Here is an 18,504-nt window from a genome sequence, read left to right as displayed (position 1 = left end):
CGGCTTAATAAGAAGACAAAAGCCTGACGCACTTGTTAGATCGGTTACTGCTGTTACAGTGGCAAGTTACCAAGATTTAACGCCGCGCGGAAATGCCGTATATTCATTTCCAGGTGTCTTGTGGAATATGATGTAGATGCAGAACTAATCCGAACATTTAGAGCACTGTATAGGATAGGATTTATTCTTTATTAGTGCAAAATAATAGTACTGGAAAATGTAAGGTTGATTTATTTACTTATATCGCTATTCCCTTCCTACACCGATATTCTGCAAATTACTGTGATGCTACCGGCGGAGGACGCTCTTCATCGAGCAACGCTACGCAATTTCTTTAATTTCTGCTCCTGTATTCGTCGCGGGAAGAATAAATAGTTAGATGCCTATATCACGAGCGTAACTACACACAAGCGCCAAAGAAACTGGTGTAGGCATGAGTATTCAAATACAGAAATATGCAAACATGTAGAATAAGGCTCAGTGGTCGTCAACGGCTTAATAAGAAGACAAAAGCCTGACGCACTTGTTAGATCGGTTACTGCTGTTACAGTGGCAACTTACCAAGATTTAACGCCGCGCGGAAATGCCGTATATTCATTTCCAGGTGTCTTGTGGAATATGATGTAGATGCAGAACTAATCCGAACATTTAGAGCACTGTATAGGATAGGATTTATTCTTTATTAGTGCAAAATAATAGTACTGGAAAATGTAAGGTTGATTTATTTACTTATATCGCTATTCCCTTCCTACACCGATATTCTGCAAATTACTGTGATGCTACCGGCGGAGGACGCTCTTCATCGAGCAACGCTACGCAATTTCTTTAATTTCTGCTCCTGTATTCGTCGCGGGAAGAATAAATAGTTAGATGCCTATATCACGAGCGTAACTACACACAAGCGCCAAAGAAACTGGTGTAGGCATGAGTATTCAAATACAGAAATATGCAAACATGTAGAATAAGGCTCTGTGGTCGTCAACGGCTTAATAAGAAGACAAAAGCCTGACGCACTTGTTAGATCGGTTACTGCTGTTACAGTGGCAAGTTACCAAGATTTAACGCCGCGCGGAAATGCCGTATATTCATTTCCAGGTGTCTTGTGGAATATGATGTAGATGCAGAACTAATCCGAACATTTAGAGCACTGTATAGGATAGGATTTATTCTTTATTAGTGCAAAATAATAGTACTGGAAAATGTAAGGTTGATTTATTTACTTATATCGCTAATCCCTACCTACACCGATATTCTGCAAATTACTGTGATGCTACCGGCGGAGGACGCTCTTCATCGAGCAACGCTACGCAATTTCTTTAATTTCTGCTCCTGTATTCGTCGCGGGAAGAATAAATAGTTAGATGCCTATATCACGAGCGTAACTACACACAAGCGCCAAAGAAACTGGTGTAGGCATGAGTATTCAAATACAGAAATATGCAAACATGTAGAATAAGGCTCTGTGGTCGTCAACGGCTTAATAAGAAGACAAAAGCCTGACGCACTTGTTAGATCGGTTACTGCTGTTACAGTGGCAAGTTACCAAGATTTAACGCCGCGCGGAAATGCCGTATATTCATTTCCAGGTGTCTTGTGGAATATGATGTAGATGCAGAACTAATCCGAACATTTAGAGCACTGTATAGGATAGGATTTATTCTTTATTAGTGCAAAATAATAGTACTGGAAAATGTAAGGTTGATTTATTTACTTATATCGCTATTCCCTTCCTACACCGATATTCTGCAAATTACTGTGATGCTACCGGCGGAGGACGCTCTTCATCGAGCAACGCTACGCAATTTCTTTAATTTCTGCTCCTGTATTCGTCGCGGGAAGAATAAATAGTTAGATGCCTATATCACGAGCGTAACTACACACAAGCGCCAAAGAAACTGGTGTAGGCATGAGTATTCAAATACAGAAATATGCAAACATGTAGAATAAGGCTCTGTGGTAGTCAACGGCTTAATAAGAAGACAAAAGCCTGACGCACTTGTTAGATCGGTTACTGCTGTTACAGTGGCAAGTTACCAAGATTTAACGCCGCGCGGAAATGCCGTATATTCATTTCCAGGTGTCTTGTGGAATATGATGTAGATGCAGAACTAATCCGAACATTTAGAGCACTGTATAGGATAGGATTTATTCTTTATTAGTGCAAAATAATAGTACTGGAAAATGTAAGGTTGATTTATTTACTTATATCGCTATTCCCTTCCTACACCGATATTCTGCAAATTACTGTGATGCTACCGGCGGAGGACGCTCTTCATCGAGCAACGCTACGCAATTTCTTTAATTTCTGCTCCTGTATTCGTCGCGGGAAGAATAAATAGTTAGATGCCTATATCACGAGCGTAACTACACACAAGCGCCAAAGAAACTGGTGTAGGCATGAGTATTCAAATACAGAAATATGCAAACATGTAGAATAAGGCTCTGTGGTCGTCAACGGCTTAATAAGAAGACAAAAGCCTGACGCACTTGTTAGATCGGTTACTGCTGTTACAGTGGCAAGTTACCAAGATTTAACGCCGCGCGGAAATGCCGTATATTCATTTCCAGGTGTCTTGTGGAATATGATGTAGATGCAGAACTAATCCGAACATTTAGAGCACTGTATAGGATAGGATTTATTCTTTATTAGTGCAAAATAATAGTACTGGAAAATGTAAGGTTGATTTATTTACTTATATCGCTATTCCCTTCCTACACCGATATTCTGCAAATTACTGTGATGCTACCGGCGGAGGACGCTCTTCATCGAGCAACGCTACGCAATTTCTTTAATTTCTGCTCCTGTATTCGTCGCGGGAAGAATAAATAGTTAGATGCCTATATCACGAGCGTAACTACACACAAGCGCCAAAGAAACTGGTGTAGGCATGAGTATTCAAACACAGAAATATGCAAACATGTAGAATAAGGCTCTGTGGTCGTCAACGGCTTAATAAGAAGACAAAAGCCTGACGCACTTGTTAGATCGGTTACTGCTGTTACAGTGGCAACTTACCAAGATTTAACGCCGCGCGGAAATGCCGTATATTCATTTCCAGGTGTCTTGTGGAATATGATGTAGATGCAGAACTAATCCGAACATTTAGAGCACTGTATAGGATAGGATTTATTCTTTATTAGTGCAAAATAATAGTACTGGAAAATGTAAGGTTGATTTATTTACTTATATCGCTATTCCCTTCCTACACCGATATTCTGCAAATTACTGTGATGCTACCGGCGGAGGACGCTCTTCATCGAGCAACGCTACGCAATTTCTTTAATTTCTGCTCCTGTATTCGTCGCGGGAAGAATAAATAGTTAGATGCCTATATCACGAGCGTAACTACACACAAGCGCCAAAGAAACTGGTGTAGGCATGAGTATTCAAATACAGAAATATGCAAACATGTAGAATAAGGCTCTGTGGTCGTCAACGGCTTAATAAGAAGACAAAAGCCTGACGCACTTGTTAGATCGGTTACTGCTGTTACAGTGGCAAGTTACCAAGATTTAACGCCGCGCGGAAATGCCGTATATTCATTTCCAGGTGTCTTGTGGAATATGATGTAGATGCAGAACTAATCCGAACATTTAGAGCACTGTATAGGATAGGATTTATTCTTTATTAGTGCAAAATAATAGTACTGGAAAATGTAAGGTTGATTTATTTACTTATATCGCTATTCCCTTCCTACACCGATATTCTGCAAATTACTGTGATGCTACCGGCGGAGGACGCTCTTCATCGAGCAACGCTACGCAATTTCTTTAATTTCTGCTCCTGTATTCGTCGCGGGAAGAATAAATAGTTAGATGCCTATATCACGAGCGTAACTACACACAAGCGCCAAAGAAACTGGTGTAGGCATGAGTATTCAAATACAGAAATATGCAAACATGTAGAATAAGGCTCTGTGGTCGTCAACGGCTTAATAAGAAGACAAAAGCCTGACGCACTTGTTAGATCGGTTACTGCTGTTACAGTGGCAAGTTACCAAGATTTAACGCCGCGCGGAAATGCCGTATATTCATTTCCAGGTGTCTTGTGGAATATGATGTAGATGCAGAACTAATCCGAACATTTAGAGCACTGTATAGGATAGGATTTATTCTTTATTAGTGCAAAATAATAGTACTGGAAAATGTAAGGTTGATTTATTTACTTATATCGCTAATCCCTTCCTACACCGATATTCTGCAAATTACTGTGATGCTACCGGCGGAGGACGCTCTTCATCGAGCAACGCTACGCAATTTCTTTAATTTCTGCTCCTGTATTCGTCGCGGGAAGAATAAATAGTTAGATGCCTATATCACGAGCGTAACTACACACAAGCGCCAAAGAAACTGGTGTAGGCATGAGTATTCAAATACAGAAATATGCAAACATGTAGAATAAGGCTCTGTGGTCGTCAACGGCTTAATAAGAAGACAAAAGCCTGACGCACTTGTTAGATCGGTTACTGCTGTTACAGTGGCAAGTTACCAAGATTTAACGCCGCGCGGAAATGCCGTATATTCATTTCCAGGTGTCTTGTGGAATATGATGTAGATGCAGAACTAATCCGAACATTTAGAGCACTGTATAGGATAGGATTTATTCTTTATTAGTGCAAAATAATAGTACTGGAAAATGTAAGGTTGATTTATTTACTTATATCGCTATTCCCTTCCTACACCGATATTCTGCAAATTACTGTGATGCTACCGGCGGAGGACGCTCTTCATCGAGCAACGCTACGCAATTTCTTTAATTTCTGCTCCTGTATTCGTCGCGGGAAGAATAAATAGTTAGATGCCTATATCACGAGCGTAACTACACACAAGCGCCAAAGAAACTGGTGTAGGCATGAGTATTCAAATACAGAAATATGCAAACATGTAGAATAAGGCTCTGTGGTCGTCAACGGCTTAATAAGAAGACAAAAGCCTGACGCACTTGTTAGATCGGTTACTGCTGTTACAGTGGCAAGTTACCAAGATTTAACGCCGCGCGGAAATGCCGTATATTCATTTCCAGGTGTCTTGTGGAATATGATGTAGATGCAGAACTAATCCGAACATTTAGAGCACTGTATAGGATAGGATTTATTCTTTATTAGTGCAAAATAATAGTACTGGAAAATGTAAGGTTGATTTATTTACTTATATCGCTATTCCCTTCCTACACCGATATTCTGCAAATTACTGTGATGCTACCGGCGGAGGACGCTCTTCATCGAGCAACGCTACGCAATTTCTTTAATTTCTGCTCCTGTATTCGTCGCGGGAAGAATAAATAGTTAGATGCCTATATCACGAGCGTAACTACACACAAGCGCCAAAGAAACTGGTGTAGGCATGAGTATTCAAATACAGAAATATGCAAACATGTAGAATAAGGCTCTGTGGTCGTCAACGGCTTAATAAGAAGACAAAAGCCTGACGCACTTGTTAGATCGGTTACTGCTGTTACAGTGGCAAGTTACCAAGATTTAACGCCGCGCGGAAATGCCGTATATTCATTTCCAGGTGTCTTGTGGAATATGATGTAGATGCAGAACTAATCCGAACATTTAGAGCACTGTATAGGATAGGATTTATTCTTTATTAGTGCAAAATAATAGTACTGGAAAATGTAAGGTTGATTTATTTACTTATATCGCTATTCCCTTCCTACACCGATATTCTGCAAATTACTGTGATGCTACCGGCGGAGGACGCTCTTCATCGAGCAACGCTACGCAATTTCTTTAATTTCTGCTCCTGTATTCGTCGCGGGAAGAATAAATAGTTAGATGCCTATATCACGAGCGTAACTACACACAAGCGCCAAAGAAACTGGTGTAGGCATGAGTATTCAAATACAGAAATATGCAAACATGTAGAATAAGGCTCTGTGGTCGTCAACGGCTTAATAAGAAGACAAAAGCCTGACGCACTTGTTAGATCGGTTACTGCTGTTACAGTGGCAAGTTACCAAGATTTAACGCCGCGCGGAAATGCCGTATATTCATTTCCAGGTGTCTTGTGGAATATGATGTAGATGCAGAACTAATCCGAACATTTAGAGCACTGTATAGGATAGGATTTATTCTTTATTAGTGCAAAATAATAGTACTGGAAAATGTAAGGTTGATTTATTTACTTATATCGCTATTCCCTTCCTACACCGATATTCTGCAAATTACTGTGATGCTACCGGCGGAGGACGCTCTTCATCGAGCAACGCTACGCAATTTCTTTAATTTCTGCTCCTGTATTCGCCGCGGGAAGAATAAATAGTTAGATGCCTATATCACGAGCGTAACTACACACAAGCGCCAAAGAAACTGGTGTAGGCATGAGTATTCAAATACAGAAATATGCAAACATGTAGAATAAGGCTCTGTGGTCGTCAACGGCTTAATAAGAAGACAAAAGCCTGACGCACTTGTTAGATCGGTTACTGCTGTTACAGTGGCAAGTTACCAAGATTTAACGCCGCGCGGAAATGCCGTATATTCATTTCCAGGTGTCTTGTGGAATATGATGTAGATGCAGAACTAATCCGAACATTTAGAGCACTGTATAGGATAGGATTTATTCTTTATTAGTGCAAAATAATAGTACTGGAAAATGTAAGGTTGATTTATTTACTTATATCGCTATTCCCTTCCTACACCGATATTCTGCAAATTACTGTGATGCTACCGGCGGAGGACGCTCTTCATCGAGCAACGCTACGCAATTTCTTTAATTTCTGCTCCTGTATTCGTCGCGGGAAGAATAAATAGTTAGATGCCTATATCACGAGCGTAACTACACACAAGCGCCAAAGAAACTGGTGTAGGCATGAGTATTCAAATACAGAAATATGCAAACATGTAGAATAAGGCTCTGTGGTCGTCAACGGCTTAATAAGAAGACAAAAGCCTGACGCACTTGTTAGATCGGTTACTGCTGTTACAGTGGCAAGTTACCAAGATTTAACGCCGCGCGGAAATGCCGTATATTCATTTCCAGGTGTCTTGTGGAATATGATGTAGATGCAGAACTAATCCGAACATTTAGAGCACTGTATAGGATAGGATTTATTCTTTATTAGTGCAAAATAATAGTACTGGAAAATGTAAGGTTGATTTATTTACTTATATCGCTATTCCCTTCCTACACCGATATTCTGCAAATTACTGTGATGCTACCGGCGGAGGACGCTCTTCATCGAGCAACGCTACGCAATTTCTTTAATTTCTGCTCCTGTATTCGTCGCGGGAAGAATAAATAGTTAGATGCCTATATCACGAGCGTAACTACACACAAGCGCCAAAGAAACTGGTGTAGGCATGAGTATTCAAATACAGAAATATGCAAACATGTAGAATAAGGCTCTGTGGTCGTCAACGGCTTAATAAGAAGACAAAAGCCTGACGCACTTGTTAGATCGGTTACTGCTGTTACAGTGGCAAGTTACCAAGATTTAACGCCGCGCGGAAATGCCGTATATTCATTTCCAGGTGTCTTGTGGAATATGATGTAGATGCAGAACTAATCCGAACATTTAGAGCACTGTATAGGATAGGATTTATTCTTTATTAGTGCAAAATAATAGTACTGGAAAATGTAAGGTTGATTTATTTACTTATATCGCTAATCCCTACCTACACCGATATTCTGCAAATTACTGTGATGCTACCGGCGGAGGACGCTCTTCATCGAGCAACGCTACGCAATTTCTTTAATTTCTGCTCCTGTATTCGTCGCGGGAAGAATAAATAGTTAGATGCCTATATCACGAGCGTAACTACACACAAGCGCCAAAGAAACTGGTGTAGGCATGAGTATTCAAATACAGAAATATGCAAACATGTAGAATAAGGCTCTGTGGTCGTCAACGGCTTAATAAGAAGACAAAAGCCTGACGCACTTGTTAGATCGGTTACTGCTGTTACAGTGGCAAGTTACCAAGATTTAACGCCGCGCGGAAATGCCGTATATTCATTTCCAGGTGTCTTGTGGAATATGATGTAGATGCAGAACTAATCCGAACATTTAGAGCACTGTATAGGATAGGATTTATTCTTTATTAGTGCAAAATAATAGTACTGGAAAATGTAAGGTTGATTTATTTACTTATATCGCTATTCCCTTCCTACACCGATATTCTGCAAATTACTGTGATGCTACCGGCGGAGGACGCTCTTCATCGAGCAACGCTACGCAATTTCTTTAATTTCTGCTCCTGTATTCGTCGCGGGAAGAATAAATAGTTAGATGCCTATATCACGAGCGTAACTACACACAAGCGCCAAAGAAACTGGTGTAGGCATGAGTATTCAAATACAGAAATATGCAAACATGTAGAATAAGGCTCTGTGGTCGTCAACGGCTTAATAAGAAGACAAAAGCCTGACGCACTTGTTAGATCGGTTACTGCTGTTACAGTGGCAAGTTACCAAGATTTAACGCCGCGCGGAAATGCCGTATATTCATTTCCAGGTGTCTTGTGGAATATGATGTAGATGCAGAACTAATCCGAACATTTAGAGCACTGTATAGGATAGGATTTATTCTTTATTAGTGCAAAATAATAGTACTGGAAAATGTAAGGTTGATTTATTTACTTATATCGCTATTCCCTTCCTACACCGATATTCTGCAAATTACTGTGATGCTACCGGCGGAGGACGCTCTTCATCGAGCAACGCTACGCAATTTCTTTAATTTCTGCTCCTGTATTCGTCGCGGGAAGAATAAATAGTTAGATGCCTATATCACGAGCGTAACTACACACAAGCGCCAAAGAAACTGGTGTAGGCATGAGTATTCAAATACAGAAATATGCAAACATGTAGAATAAGGCTCTGTGGTCGTCAACGGCTTAATAAGAAGACAAAAGCCTGACGCACTTGTTAGATCGGTTACTGCTGTTACAGTGGCAAGTTACCAAGATTTAACGCCGCGCGGAAATGCCGTATATTCATTTCCAGGTGTCTTGTGGAATATGATGTAGATGCAGAACTAATCCGAACATTTAGAGCACTGTATAGGATAGGATTTATTCTTTATTAGTGCAAAATAATAGTACTGGAAAATGTAAGGTTGATTTATTTACTTATATCGCTATTCCCTTCCTACACCGATATTCTGCAAATTACTGTGATGCTACCGGCGGAGGACGCTCTTCATCGAGCAACGCTACGCAATTTCTTTAATTTCTGCTCCTGTATTCGTCGCGGGAAGAATAAATAGTTAGATGCCTATATCACGAGCGTAACTACACACAAGCGCCAAAGAAACTGGTGTAGGCATGAGTATTCAAATACAGAAATATGCAAACATGTAGAATAAGGCTCTGTGGTCGTCAACGGCTTAATAAGAAGACAAAAGCCTGACGCACTTGTTAGATCGGTTACTGCTGTTACAGTGGCAAGTTACCAAGATTTAACGCCGCGCGGAAATGCCGTATATTCATTTCCAGGTGTCTTGTGGAATATGATGTAGATGCAGAACTAATCCGAACATTTAGAGCACTGTATAGGATAGGATTTATTCTTTATTAGTGCAAAATAATAGTACTGGAAAATGTAAGGTTGATTTATTTACTTATATCGCTATTCCCTTCCTACACCGATATTCTGCAAATTACTGTGATGCTACCGGCGGAGGACGCTCTTCATCGAGCAACGCTACGCAATTTCTTTAATTTCTGCTCCTGTATTCGTCGCGGGAAGAATAAATAGTTAGATGCCTATATCACGAGCGTAACTACACACAAGCGCCAAAGAAACTGGTGTAGGCATGAGTATTCAAATACAGAAATATGCAAACATGTAGAATAAGGCTCTGTGGTCGTCAACGGCTTAATAAGAAGACAAAAGCCTGACGCACTTGTTAGATCGGTTACTGCTGTTACAGTGGCAAGTTACCAAGATTTAACGCCGCGCGGAAATGCCGTATATTCATTTCCAGGTGTCTTGTGGAATATGATGTAGATGCAGAACTAATCCGAACATTTAGAGCACTGTATAGGATAGGATTTATTCTTTATTAGTGCAAAATAATAGTACTGGAAAATGTAAGGTTGATTTATTTACTTATATCGCTATTCCCTTCCTACACCGATATTCTGCAAATTACTGTGATGCTACCGGCGGAGGACGCTCTTCATCGAGCAACGCTACGCAATTTCTTTAATTTCTGCTCCTGTATTCGTCGCGGGAAGAATAAATAGTTAGATGCCTATATCACGAGCGTAACTACACACAAGCGCCAAAGAAACTGGTGTAGGCATGAGTATTCAAATACAGAAATATGCAAACATGTAGAATAAGGCTCTGTGGTCGTCAACGGCTTAATAAGAAGACAAAAGCCTGACGCACTTGTTAGATCGGTTACTGCTGTTACAGTGGCAAGTTACCAAGATTTAACGCCGCGCGGAAATGCCGTATATTCATTTCCAGGTGTCTTGTGGAATATGATGTAGATGCAGAACTAATCCGAACATTTAGAGCACTGTATAGGATAGGATTTATTCTTTATTAGTGCAAAATAATAGTACTGGAAAATGTAAGGTTGATTTATTTACTTATATCGCTATTCCCTTCCTACACCGATATTCTGCAAATTACTGTGATGCTACCGGCGGAGGACGCTCTTCATCGAGCAACGCTACGCAATTTCTTTAATTTCTGCTCCTGTATTCGTCGCGGGAAGAATAAATAGTTAGATGCCTATATCACGAGCGTAACTACACACAAGCGCCAAAGAAACTGGTGTAGGCATGAGTATTCAAATACAGAAATATGCAAACATGTAGAATAAGGCTCTGTGGTCGTCAACGGCTTAATAAGAAGACAAAAGCCTGACGCACTTGTTAGATCGGTTACTGCTGTTACAGTGGCAAGTTACCAAGATTTAACGCCGCGCGGAAATGCCGTATATTCATTTCCAGGTGTCTTGTGGAATATGATGTAGATGCAGAACTAATCCGAACATTTAGAGCACTGTATAGGATAGGATTTATTCTTTATTAGTGCAAAATAATAGTACTGGAAAATGTAAGGTTGATTTATTTACTTATATCGCTATTCCCTTCCTACACCGATATTCTGCAAATTACTGTGATGCTACCGGCGGAGGACGCTCTTCATCGAGCAACGCTACGCAATTTCTTTAATTTCTGCTCCTGTATTCGTCGCGGGAAGAATAAATAGTTAGATGCCTATATCACGAGCGTAACTACACACAAGCGCCAAAGAAACTGGTGTAGGCATGAGTATTCAAATACAGAAATATGCAAACATGTAGAATAAGGCTCTGTGGTCGTCAACGGCTTAATAAGAAGACAAAAGCCTGACGCACTTGTTAGATCGGTTACTGCTGTTACAGTGGCAAGTTACCAAGATTTAACGCCGCGCGGAAATGCCGTATATTCATTTCCAGGTGTCTTGTGGAATATGATGTAGATGCAGAACTAATCCGAACATTTAGAGCACTGTATAGGATAGGATTTATTCTTTATTAGTGCAAAATAATAGTACTGGAAAATGTAAGGTTGATTTATTTACTTATATCGCTATTCCCTTCCTACACCGATATTCTGCAAATTACTGTGATGCTACCGGCGGAGGACGCTCTTCATCGAGCAACGCTACGCAATTTCTTTAATTTCTGCTCCTGTATTCGTCGCGGGAAGAATAAATAGTTAGATGCCTATATCACGAGCGTAACTACACACAAGCGCCAAAGAAACTGGTGTAGGCATGAGTATTCAAATACAGAAATATGCAAACATGTAGAATAAGGCTCTGTGGTCGTCAACGGCTTAATAAGAAGACAAAAGCCTGACGCACTTGTTAGATCGGTTACTGCTGTTACAGTGGCAAGTTACCAAGATTTAACGCCGCGCGGAAATGCCGTATATTCATTTCCAGGTGTCTTGTGGAATATGATGTAGATGCAGAACTAATCCGAACATTTAGAGCACTGTATAGGATAGGATTTATTCTTTATTAGTGCAAAATAATAGTACTGGAAAATGTAAGGTTGATTTATTTACTTATATCGCTATTCCCTTCCTACACCGATATTCTGCAAATTACTGTGATGCTACCGGCGGAGGACGCTCTTCATCGAGCAACGCTACGCAATTTCTTTAATTTCTGCTCCTGTATTCGTCGCGGGAAGAATAAATAGTTAGATGCCTATATCACGAGCGTAACTACACACAAGCGCCAAAGAAACTGGTGTAGGCATGAGTATTCAAATACAGAAATATGCAAACATGTAGAATAAGGCTCTGTGGTCGTCAACGGCTTAATAAGAAGACAAAAGCCTGACGCACTTGTTAGATCGGTTACTGCTGTTACAGTGGCAAGTTACCAAGATTTAACGCTGCGCGGAAATGCCGTATATTCATTTCCAGGTGTCTTGTGGAATATGATGTAGATGCAGAACTAATCCGAACATTTAGAGCACTGTATAGGATAGGATTTATTCTTTATTAGTGCAAAATAATAGTACTGGAAAATGTAAGGTTGATTTATTTACTTATATCGCTATTCCCTTCCTACACCGATATTCTGCAAATTACTGTGATGCTACCGGCGGAGGACGCTCTTCATCGAGCAACGCTACGCAATTTCTTTAATTTCTGCTCCTGTATTCGTCGCGGGAAGAATAAATAGTTAGATGCCTATATCACGAGCGTAACTACACACAAGCGCCAAAGAAACTGGTGTAGGCATGAGTATTCAAATACAGAAATATGCAAACATGTAGAATAAGGCTCTGTGGTCGTCAACGGCTTAATAAGAAGACAAAAGCCTAACGCACTTGTTAGATCGGTTACTGCTGTTACAGTGGCAAGTTACCAAGATTTAACGCCGCGCGGAAATGCCGTATATTCATTTCCATGTGTCTTGTGGAATATGATGTAGATGCAGAACTAATCCGAACATTTAGAGCACTGTATAGGATAGGATTTATTCTTTATTAGTGCAAAATAATAGTACTGGAAAATGTAAGGTTGATTTATTTACTTATATCGCTATTCCCTACCTACACCGATATTCTGCAAATTACTGTGATGCTACCGGCGGAGGACGCTCTTCATCGAGCAACGCTACGCAATTTCTTTCATTTCTGCTCCTGTATTCGTCGCGGGAAGAATAAATAGTTAGATGCCTATATCACGAGCGTAACTACACACAAGCGCCAAAGAAACTGGTGTAGGCATGAGTATTCAAATACAGAAATATGCAAACATGTAGAATAAGGCTCTGTGGTCGTCAACGGCTTAATAAGAAGACAAAAGCCTGACGCACTTGTTAGATCGGTTACTGCTGTTACAGTGGCAAGTTACCAAGATTTAACGCCGCGCGGAAATGCCGTATATTCATTTCCAGGTGTCTTGTGGAATATGATGTAGATGCAGAACTAATCCGAACATTTAGAGCACTGTATAGGATAGGATTTATTCTTTATTAGTGCAAAATAATAGTACTGGAAAATGTAAGGTTGATTTATTTACTTATATCGCTATTCCCTTCCTACACCGATATTCTGCAAATTACTGTGATGCTACCGGCGGAGGACGCTCTTCATCGAGCAACGCTACGCAATTTCTTTCATTTCTGCTCCTGTATTCGTCGCGGGAAGAATAAATAGTTAGATGCCTATATCACGAGCGTAACTACACACAAGCGCCAAAGAAACTGGTGTAGGCATGAGTATTCAAATACAGAAATATGCAAACAAGTAGAATAAGGCTCTGTGGTCGTCAACGGCTTAATAAGAAGACAAAAGCCTGACGCACTTGTTAGATCGGTTACTGCTGTTACAGTGGCAAGTTACCAAGACTTAACGCCGCGCGGAAATGCCGTATATTCATTTCCATGTGTCTTGTGGAATATGATGTAGATGCAGAACTAATCCGAACATTTAGAGCACTGTATAGGATAGGATTTATTCTTTATTAGTGCAAAATAATAGTACTGGAAAATGTAAGGTTGATTTATTTACTTATATCGCTATTCCCTACCTACACCGATATTCTGCAAATTACTGTGATGCTACCGGCGGAGGACGCTCTTCATCGAGCAACGCTACGCAATTTCTTTCATTTCTGCTCCTGTATTCGTCGCGGGAAGAATAAATAGTTAGATGCCTATATCACGAGCGTAACTACACACAAGCGCCAAAGAAACTGGTGTAGGCATGAGTATTCAAATACAGAAATATGCAAACATGTAGAATAAGGCTCTGTGGTCGTCAACGGCTTAATAAGAAGACAAAAGCCTGACGCACTAGTTAGATCGGTTACTGCTGTTACAGTGGCAAGTTACCAAGATTTAACGCCGCGCGGAAATGCCGTATATTCATTTCCAGTTGTCTTGTGGAATATGATGTAGATGCAGAACTAATCCGAACATTTAGAGCACTGTATAGGATAGGATTTATTCTTTATTAGTGCAAAATAATAGTACTGGAAAATGTAAGGTTGATTTATTTACTTATATCGCTATTCCCTTCCTACACCGATATTCTGCAAATTACTGTGATGCTACCGGCGGAGGACGCTCTTCATCGAGCAACGCTACGCAATTTCTTTAATTTCTGCTCCTGTATTCGTCGCGGGAAGAATAAATAGTTAGATGCCTATATCACGAGCGTAACTACACACAAGCGCCAAAGAAACTGGTGTAGGCATGAGTATTCAAATACAGAAATATGCAAACATGTAGAATAAGGCTCTGTGGTCGTCAACGGCTTAATAAGAAGACAAAAGCCTGACGCACTAGTTAGATCGGTTACTGCTGTTACAGTGGCAAGTTACCAAGATTTAACGCCGCGCGGAAATGCCGTATATTCATTTCCAGGTGTCTTGTGGAATATGATGTAGATGCAGAACTAATCCGAACATTTAGAGCACTGTATAGGATAGGATTTATTCTTTATTAGTGCAAAATAATAGTACTGGAAAATGTAAGGTTGATTTATTTACTTATATCGCTATTCCCTTCCTACACCGATATTCTGCAAATTACTGTGATGCTACCGGCGGAGGACGCTCTTCATCGAGCAACGCTACGCAATTTCTTTAATTTCTGCTCCTGTATTCGTCGCGGGAAGAATAAATAGTTAGATGCCTATATCACGAGCGTAACTACACACAAGCGCCAAAGAAACTGGTGTAGGCATGAGTATTCAAATACAGAAATATGCAAACATGTAGAATAAGGCTCTGTGGTCGTCAACGGCTTAATAAGAAGACAAAAGCCTGACGCACTTGTTAGATCGGTTACTGCTGTTACAGTGGCAAGTTACCAAGATTTAACGCCGCGCGGAGTAACCGTGCGGTCTAAGGTACCTTCCTTTCCCGAGTGGCTTCCCCCGTCGGAGTTTCGAGTCCTCACTTAGGATGAATGTGTGTGTTGTCCTTAGCGTAAATTACCTTAAGTTAGATTAAGCACTGTGTACGTCTACAGACCGATGACCTTAGCAGTTTGGTCCATTAGAACATACCACAAATATCCAATTTTCCAGATTTAAGTGCGTTTGAACGTGGTGTTACGTCGGCACACGAGGGATAGGACACAGCATCTACGAGGTAGCGACGAAGTGGGGACTTTCCCGTACGACCATTTCACGAGTGTACGGTGAATATCAGGAATACGGTAAAACATCAAACCTCAAACATTGCAACGGCCAGAAAAAGATCCTGCAAGGAAGGGACCAACGACGAATGAAGAGAAATGTTCCAACGTGACAGAAGTGCAACACTCCCTCAAATTGCTGCAGGTTTCAGTCCTGCGCCATCAAGAAGTGTCAGCGTTCGAACCATTCAACGAAATACCATCGATATGGGCTTTCGGAGCCGAAGGCGCACTCTCATACCCTTGGTGACTGCAGGACACAAAGCTCTATGCCTAGTCTGGACCCGTCAACCCCCACACTTGGCTACAGATGCCCGGAAACAAGTTTCCTGGTTGAAAGAGTCTTGTTTCAAATTGTACTCAGTGGATGGACGCGTACGGCTATGGAGAAAACGTCATGAATCCATGGACTCTGCATGTCAGCAGGGTACTGTTCAAGCCGGTGGAGGCTCTTTAATGCAAATTAAATGTCGAGAGGCGAGGGCCTTCTGGGGGTAGACCTGATCGCCTGGTGCAAGATGGTAGGGGGGCGTGTGCAGTTGGAGTGATATGGGACTCCTGATGCGTCTAGATACGACTGTGACAGGTGACACGTACGGAAGCAACATGTCTGATCACTCGTATCCATTATTGACCATTGTGCATTCCGACGGACTTGTGGAATTCCAGCAGGACAATGCGATACCCCACACGCCTAGAATTGCTACATAGTGGCTCCAGGAACACTCTTCTGCGTTTAAGCAGTTCCACTGGCCACCAGACTCCCCAGACAGGAACATCATTGAGCAAATCTGCGATGCCTTGCAACGTGCTGTTCAAAAGAAATCTCCACTTCCTCTTACGGATCTACAGGCACCCTGCAGGTTCCATGGTGTCAATTACTTTGAACATTGCTTCAGACGTTAGTCGAGTCGTTGCCTCGTCATGCTGCGGTACTTCTGCGTGCACGCAGGTGTACCAGTTTCTTTGGTTCTTCAGTGTAGTTTAGACTTTAGTCGATTCGTAGGAGGCAGTAGTGTATTCCTAGATTCTTTTCTTAATTCTCGTTCTTGAAACATCGTAAATAATGTTTCGTGGGAAAAGTGGCGTCTATCTACAGCATCTGACAAGCCACGATTTTCTGCACTTCTGTGACAATGTACGCGTATCGTATGTACCTGTCCCCATGCGTGGTGGACTTCTTCAGTATCCGTCTCTAGATCTTTTTTGGTTCACACAGTTGATTCACACACACGTGACCGAGATCCCTTATGATTTAGCTACAATATAGCAATATTTAGAAGAGATAGGAGATCCAGTACTAGAATCGGAATTTAAAAGAGCTTTGGAGGACTTACGGTCAAATAAGGCAGAAGGGGTAGATAACATTCCATCAGAATTTCTAAAATCATTAGGGGAAGTGATAACAAAACGACTATTCACGTTGGTGTGTAGAATATATGAGTCTGGCGACATACCATCTGACTTTCGGAAAAGCATCATCCACACAATTCCGAAGACGGCAAGAGCTGACAAGTGCGAGAATTATCCCACAATCAGCTTAACAGTTCATGCATCGAAGCTGCTTGCAAGAATAATATACAGAAGATGGAAAAGAAAATTGAGAATGCGCTAGGTGACGACCAGTTTGGCTTTAGGAAAAGTAAAGGCACGAGAGAGGCAATTCTGATGTTACGGCTAATAATGGAAGCAAGGCCTCTACTCTTCAATCTGTACAACGAGGAAGCAATGATGGAAATAAAAGAAAGGTTCAGGAGTGGAATTAAAATACAAGGTGAAAGGATATCAAGGATTCGATTCGCTGATGACATTGCTATCCTGAGTGAAAGTGAAGAAGAATTAAATGATCTGCTGAACGGAATGAACTGTTTAATGAGTACACAGTATGGTTTGAGAGTAAATCGGAGAAAGACGAAGGTAATGAGAAGTAGTAGAAATGAGAACAGCGAGAAACTTAAAATTAGGTTTCATGGTCACGAAGTCAATGAAGTTAAGGAATTCTGCTACCTAGGCAGTAAAATAACCAATGACGGACGGAGCAAGGAGGACATCAAAAGCAGACTCGCTATGGCGAAAAAGGCATTTCTGGCCAAGAGAAGTCTACTAATATAAAATACCGGCCTAAATTTGAGGAAGAAATTTCTGAGAATGTATGTCTGGAGTACAGCATTGTATGGTAGTGAAACATGGACTGTGGGAAAACCGGAACAGAAAAGAATCGAAGCATTTGAGATGTGGTGCTATAGACGAATGTTGAAAATTAGGTGGACTGATAAGGTAAGGAATGAGGAGGTTCTACGCAGAATCGGAGGAAAGGAATCTGTGGGAAACACTGTTAAGGAGAAGGGACAGGATGATAGGACATCTGCTAAGGCATGAGGGAATGAGTTCCATGGGAGCTGTAGAGGTCAAAAACTGTAGAGAAAGACAGGGATTGGAATACGTCAAGCAAATAATTGACGATTTAGGTTGCAAGTGCTACTCTGAGATGAAGAGGTTAGCACAGGAAAGGAATTCGTGGCGGGCCGCATCAAACCATCCAGTAGACTGATGACCAAAAAAAAAAAAAAAAAAAAAAAAAAAAAAAAAAAAAAAAAAAAAAAAACAGGTCAGCAATTGGAAAATTGGAAGCAGTTAATTCCATAAATTATCTGGGAGTACACATTTGGGGTGATTTAGAATGGAATGATCAAAAATAGTTGATCGTCGGTAAAGCAGATGCCAAACAGATTCATTGGAAGAATCTTAAGGAAATGCAATCCGAAAACAAAGGAAGTAGGTTATAGTACGCTTGTTCGCCCACTGCTTGAATACTGCTCAGCAGTGTGGAATCCGTATCAGATATGATTAATAGAAGAGATAGAGAAGATCCAAAGGAGAGCAG

The sequence above is a fragment of the Schistocerca gregaria genome, chromosome 9 (assembly GCF_023897955.1).
Source record: "Schistocerca gregaria isolate iqSchGreg1 chromosome 9, iqSchGreg1.2, whole genome shotgun sequence".
NCBI classification, from domain to species: domain Eukaryota; kingdom Metazoa; phylum Arthropoda; class Insecta; order Orthoptera; family Acrididae; genus Schistocerca; species Schistocerca gregaria.
This window is presented reverse-complemented; position numbering follows the sequence as displayed.